Source organism: Sapajus apella, unplaced genomic scaffold (genome assembly GCF_009761245.1).
Source record: "Sapajus apella isolate SASKATOON/1434 unplaced genomic scaffold, GSC_monkey_1.0 scaffold31, whole genome shotgun sequence".
Lineage (NCBI taxonomy): Eukaryota > Metazoa > Chordata > Mammalia > Primates > Cebidae > Sapajus > Sapajus apella.
The window spans coordinates 15,451,620-15,458,159 of NW_022436971.1; positions in this window are offsets into that span (position 1 = coordinate 15,451,620).

Below are 6,540 nucleotides of genomic sequence, written 5' to 3' on the forward strand. Positions count from 1 at the left end.
GGAAAACAAAACCAAAACAAAAAACCAGAAACACATTTATCTGTTAGGAATGAAGAAACTAGAAGAAGCAGAAAAGTAAAAACGATTTTCAGATTTAGTTTCTTGTTCTTCCGGAAGGAGGAATTTAAACATTAGGGAGGCTAATTTATTTCCCCTTTTTACTTTGGGTTTCATAACTCAACAATCTCCCCTGAGGCCCCAGGTGAGAACAGTGAGTTAGCTATGAAGGCAGAAATAAGTTACTAAAGATCTTAGGTGGTTAATATTAACTTCCTTTTCTTTCGTGAATAAACCATATCATCTGGGATTAATGGATGAAACCCAGAAAACTATTAACTAAACCAGAGATTGGCAAACTTTTTCTGTAAGGGCCAGATGGTGACTATTTCTCAGCCACATGATGCAAAAGCAGCCAGAGAAACAGGCAAACAAATGAGCGTGTAGCTGTGTTGCAATAAAACTTTATTTACAGCAACAGTTGGAAGTCAAATTTAGCTTGCTGGCTACAGATTTCTGACCCCTGGATGCAGCATTCCGCTTTCAGGTCTAAGTATTCCCATTCTCTCAAACACACCGTCTTAGCTCAGCGTGCTGTAACAGAATACCACAGACTGGATAGCTTAAACAAGAAACGTTTCTTTCTCACATTTCTGAAGGCTGGGAAGTCCAAGACCAAGGTGCCAATGGGCCCAGTGTCTGGCAAGGGCTGTCTTCCTGGTTTGCAGACAGCCTTCTTCTTGCCACATCTTCTCATGTGCCGAGAGAAGAGAGGGGTGAGCTCTCAGGTCTCTTCTTATATGGACACTAATCACAGTCACGAGGGCTCCACCCTCATGACCTAATTACTTCCCAAAGACCCCATCTCCTAATGCCAGCACACCAGGGATTAGGATTTCAACCAATGAATTTTTGAGAAACACAAAACTTCAGTCCATAACCCATGCCATGCTTATATAAAAGGAAGAGATGCCTACCAAAGCTGTAAGGTCCATATGGCACAGTGACCAAATTATTATTATTGTTATTATTATTATTATTTTGTTTTGAGATAGAGTCTCGCTCTGTCACCCAGGCTGGAGTGCAGTGGTGTGATCTTGGCTCACTGCAACCTCTGTCTTCTGGATTCAAGTGATTCTCATGCCTCAGCCTCCAGAGTAGCTGGGATTCAGGCGCGAGCCACCACTTTGTATTTTTAGTAGACACAGGGTTTCGTCATGTTGGCCAGGCCGGTCTCCACCTCCTGGCCTCAAGTGATCTGCCTGCCTCGGCCTCCCAAAGTGCTGGAATTATAGGAATGAGCCACAGCTCCCGGCTGTGACCAAATTATGAGTGAAAAAACCCACACCTCTCAGGACTGGAAAGATGTCAGATGAGGCCAGGCACAGTACTTCACACCTGTAATCCCAGCACTTTGGGAGGCCAACGCAGGTGGGTCACCTGAGGTCAGGAGTTCGAGACCAGCCTGGCCAACATGGTGAAATTCCATCTCTACTAAAAATACAAATTAGCTGGGCGTGGTAGTGCATGCCTGTAGTCCCAGCTACTCATGGTTCTGCAGGCTGTACAGGAAGCATGGCTGCAGAGGCCTCAGGAAACTTACAATCATGGCAGAAGGTGAAGCAGAAGGCAGTACATCCTATACAGCTAAAGCAGGAGGAAGTGGGCAGGGAGACACACTTTTAAACAACCAGATCTCATGAGAACTCACTCACTATCACGAGAACACTGGGGGAATGTCCACCCCCATGATCCAATCACCTCCCACCCGGCTCCTCCTCCAACATTGCGGGGAATACAATTCAACATGAGACTTGGGCAGGGACACAAACCCAAACTATATCAGTCACCCCGCCTACATGGTGGCCCTGGATAACAGGAATAGTTCCTCATATTCAGAGCTCAGCCGGTCTATTCTGCTAGGTTTGTCATTTATTTGGGTACAGATAGCATAATGAAAGGACCATGAGGTCCTGACAGACAGTGGCTCAAATCCTAGCTTTGGCTGTCCCTGGCTTCACCTTACACCAGCTGCTCACTCTTCGGAGCCTCAGTGCTGCCATCCATAAAATAGAGGGAGATAATATCTACCTTACAAGGTTGCTATGAGGCTCATGCAACAAGCCACAGTCAGTAAAGGGTTGGGGCAGGGCCTGGCGGCCTCTCAGGAAGCATCAGTTGTCCCTGTTGGGTGGAGGTTGACTGCTCGGTGAAGGGCAGACGATCATGCAGCCAGGGGGACTTGTACAAATGTGCACAGACATTAATCAGTAATCCCCGTGAGCAGGCTGGGACTTCAACTCCACTTACTGAGTTCAACAGCTATAATTAAAGAGCTAAGAGATGCTTTTAATATTTAACCTAGGCCTTAACTAGAGCACTCTATTCCTTTGAGCTGATTAATTGACTGGTTGGTTCTCAGATCTCTAATGAGAAGAAGGAACTTAAGCATCTTCCCAGGTGTCCGGGACCGCGGGCTGCATGCGTGCAGAGGTGGCCATCCCCACGGGGCAGCTTCCGCATTAGAGAAGCTGCTACCCACGGTGTGGCGAGTTGAGCTTAAAGTTGGACATTTTGTATTTGTTGCACACTCTTTTTAGCCAACAGTATTGCTGGTTAAAAAGTTTAAAGGTAACCCCTGTAATAAATATTACATGTTAATGGCCAAATTTACACACACTCAATGCCTTTTCCCAGCACTGCCCTTCCTCTCCCTCTCACACCTTGTCCTCAGGGTGATAAATATCCCCAACAAAGCCTAGAGTCCAAGTATGTTTTGAGTGGCCTCTAAATCTCACACTCAAAAACTGGCTTCATGGACAGGGCAGTCAGCTCACAGCTCATCCTGTGTAGCAGATTTGCAAGGAGAAGGAAGCTTACGTTCACCGAGGCCAGTGGCTGTGGACACTGTACTGGACAGTCCTGGTGCTTGGCCTGTCCACAGACCATTCTCAACTGCTGTGTGCACAGCCTGGAGAAAGGCCAGTCCTTCCACACAACCATCGTCTTAGTTGGTGGGCCAGGGATGGGCACCTGAACCTCCAGTAGATCCAGTTCAGGGCGGTCAGCTTCCTGCCTGCTCAGCTAATCAAAGCCTGTCCATTAAAAGCTCCACCCCACCCCACCCACATAGCCCCCTCCAGTCTAAATTCCTAGCCAGAGTAAAAATCCAATGGGAAAAGAGTTTTTTGTTGTTGCTGTTTTGTTTTATTTTGGTTTGGTTTGGTTTTTTTGAGACGGAGTTTCACTCTTGTTGCCCAGGCTGGAGTGCAATGGTGCGATCTTAGCTCACTGCAACCTCCACCTCCCAAGTTCGAGCGATTCTCCTGCTCAGCCTCCCAAGTAGCTGGGATTACAGGCATGTGCCACCACGCCCGGCCTGGGAACAGAGTTTTATATACACAGCCGGAGAGTATGAAACCACATCAGCTACCTGGCCATTTTTTTTTTCTTAAATATAAGCAGGAGTTGGTGGGGGGTGATGCCCTTTTCCCATGTAAAGATCTTAATCACTCCTTAGGACCGATGACCACTTCTCACTCCCACCTCCTTTTTTTCTTTTTTTTAAGATGGAGTCTGTCACTGTTGCTCGGGCTGGGGTGCAATGGTGCGAGCTCAGCTCACTGCAACCTCTGCCTCCTGGGTTCACGCAATTCTCTTGCCTCAGCCTCCCGAGTAGCTGGGATTACAGGTGCACAACACCATACCTGGCCAATTTTTTGTATTTTTAATAGAGACAGGGTTTCACTATGTTGGCCAGACTGCTCTTGAACTCCTGACCTCATGATCTGCCCGCCTTGGCCTCCCAAAGTGCTGGGATTACAGGCGTGAGCCATGGGCCACTCCCGCCTCCCTTTTTTTTTTTTTTGAGACAGAGTGGCATGATCTCGGCTGACTCCAATCTCCGCCTCCCAGGTTCAAGCGATTCCCTTGTCTCAGCCTCCTGAGTAGATAGGATTACAGGCATGCGCCACCATACCTGGCTACACTCCCGCCTCCTTTTATACCCACTGACCGAGTCCCGGAGTCTCATCTGTCAATTCATTGACCCTGTTTCCTCTCCGGCGTCTGAAATGACATCGACTCCAATTTCTAGGCCTGTGTCATCTGGCAGTTCTCTACTGTCAGCTTCCCATCTTTCAGAAATGTGTTGAAACCTCTCATTTGTGATTTTCCCTCCTTCTTACAACTCCTCCTCTAGCCCTTTTTCTTTTAACTTAATTCCAGCAAAGTCTCAAGTACCAAGAAAAGCCAGCTCTGCATCCGATCTGCTGTTTTGAGCCAGAAGCCAGCAGATGTCTCTAAACAATGAGAGCTAATGGTCAAGTAATGGAAAGTATGCATTGTAAAATCTAGTTTCTACCGTTTGTTTAGATGGGGTACAAGTCATTCTCATTTTACAGTCAGGATTTTTTACAGTGTTATAGAACAAGCCAAACCAGCCATGACCTGGAGCTGCCAACCCTGAGGACCTCAGATATCTTATTTCTGAGTAAATATTGAAAGGAATTCTGTAACTCATTAATTGTCCTTAATGAATAATGGTGACTTGCCCTTAAATTTTGTTTTCCCCTCTTGACGCTGAAACCATGAAACCAAATGCAAAAGCTTGGACACTCTGGAAAAAGACAATAGCCCTTATGTGGGCTGCCGCTGCACAAACAGATCAGCATTCATGAATAGCACTGTGACTCTCTCCAGTTACCGATTAAGCATTAAAAATAGAAACATGGCTTGCTTATGTTTCAAATGCCATCTCATTTGTCACCAGAGGCAAATACTAGCCGTCTGCATATTCATAAGAACCAGCAACTGCACAACATAATGGCTTGGGAGTGCCATGAACGGTGGGAACTGCAGCCTATCTGAGCAGGGAGAGTGGATCTGCGGATCCTGAAGCAGGGGCCCTGGAGTGGGGTTTTGAAAGGTGGGTTGGTTTGGCAGGCCACTGTAATGACTGGTCCGCGAGTCATGGTCAGAGGAACTGGCTTCATCTCCACATAGATGCCAGGCTACTCCTGCAGCCAAGGAAAACTCAGGCACCCAAGCCCTTCTGAAAACTATCGGCAACTGTGGTCCTCTTCCAAAGTTTGTTTACGGAACGGAAGTTCTATTTCCCAAGAGTTAAGCAGAGAGCTCCAAACTGGGCTTCACCTTCCACCCACATCACCAGCACCCACAGCACTGTTATTGCAGAAAACAGTCCTTCAGCTGCAGGCGTGGCTGTGGGACATTTTCTTAAGAAGGATTACGCCCCATTTCAGTTCTCCAATATTCCTGGGACGTTGCTAACTCTTTCGAACAGATTCTTGTTTATTTCTACAGACGATTTTAGGAGCATTCATCATGTGGGAAGCTTTTATGTTGTTTGCTTATTATGGGAAGCTTCTAATAAAATCAATCTGGATTTTCAGCATATTTGATGGAAGCCAGGTCTACAAATGTAGCAGATTTTAAAATGTTCTCTCAAAGTGGAAAGAATGTAGGCTCTGGCATTCCTCTCGCTGAAGCAGATCTAATGACAAGTTTTGGGAAACAGTGTTGGAATCAAGAGTGGCCAGAAAAATTGGTTGCCCTGGGAGGTGAACACAGGGAGCTGTGGATGTATTTAAATGTGAGTCACATGACTAGCTTCTACTTAGGCAGAAGCAAAACATGTGTTTCTTTAAATGATTAAACTGAGTTGAACTCAAGAAAAATCTCGTTTCCCTCTAAATGTTGTTGTTCTTTAGCGCTTTAAAGAGTTTCAAGGCCGGGCGCGGTGGCTCACGCCTGTAATCCCAGCACTTTGGGAGGCCGAGGCGGGTGGATCACGAGGTCAAGAGATCGAGACCATCCTGGTCAACACGGTGAAACCCCGTCTCTACTAAAACTACAAAAAATTAGCTGGGCATGGTGGCGCGTGCCTGTAATCCCAGCTACTCAGGAGGCTGAGGCAGGAGAATTGCCTGAACCCAGGAGGCGGAGGTTGCGGTGAGCCGAGATCGCGCCATTGCACTCCAGCCTGGGTAACAAGAGCGAAACTCCGTCCCAAAAAAAAAAAAAAAAAAAAAGTTTCAAGATGAGATTTGTTTTCTTTTCCTTTTTTTTTAAAGACGGGGTTTCACCATGTTGGTCAGGCTAGTCTTGAACTCCCGACCTCTGGTGATCCGCCCACCTTGGCCTCCAAAGTGCTTGGATTACAGGCGTGAGCCACCATGCCCGGCCTGAGATTTGTTCTCTTAAAGTGAAAATTTATATCAATAGCTTCCAAAGGAGACACATCTGTGGACTTAAAGCACCCAGATGACGTTATTGGGAAAGTTCAGCGGAAATTCCATTTTCACAATTATTCTGGAAATAATTGTTTGGCCCCATGACCTATACCTGGATGGTTAAGACAGCACATCAAAAACAAACAAAAAAATGGAGGGGGAGCCTTGGCACAGTGGCTGACACCTGTAATCTCAGCACTCTGGGAGGCCGAGGCAGGTGGATCACCTTAGATCATGAGTTCAAGACCAGCCTGGCCAACATGGTGAAACCCCATACTCTACTAAAAAT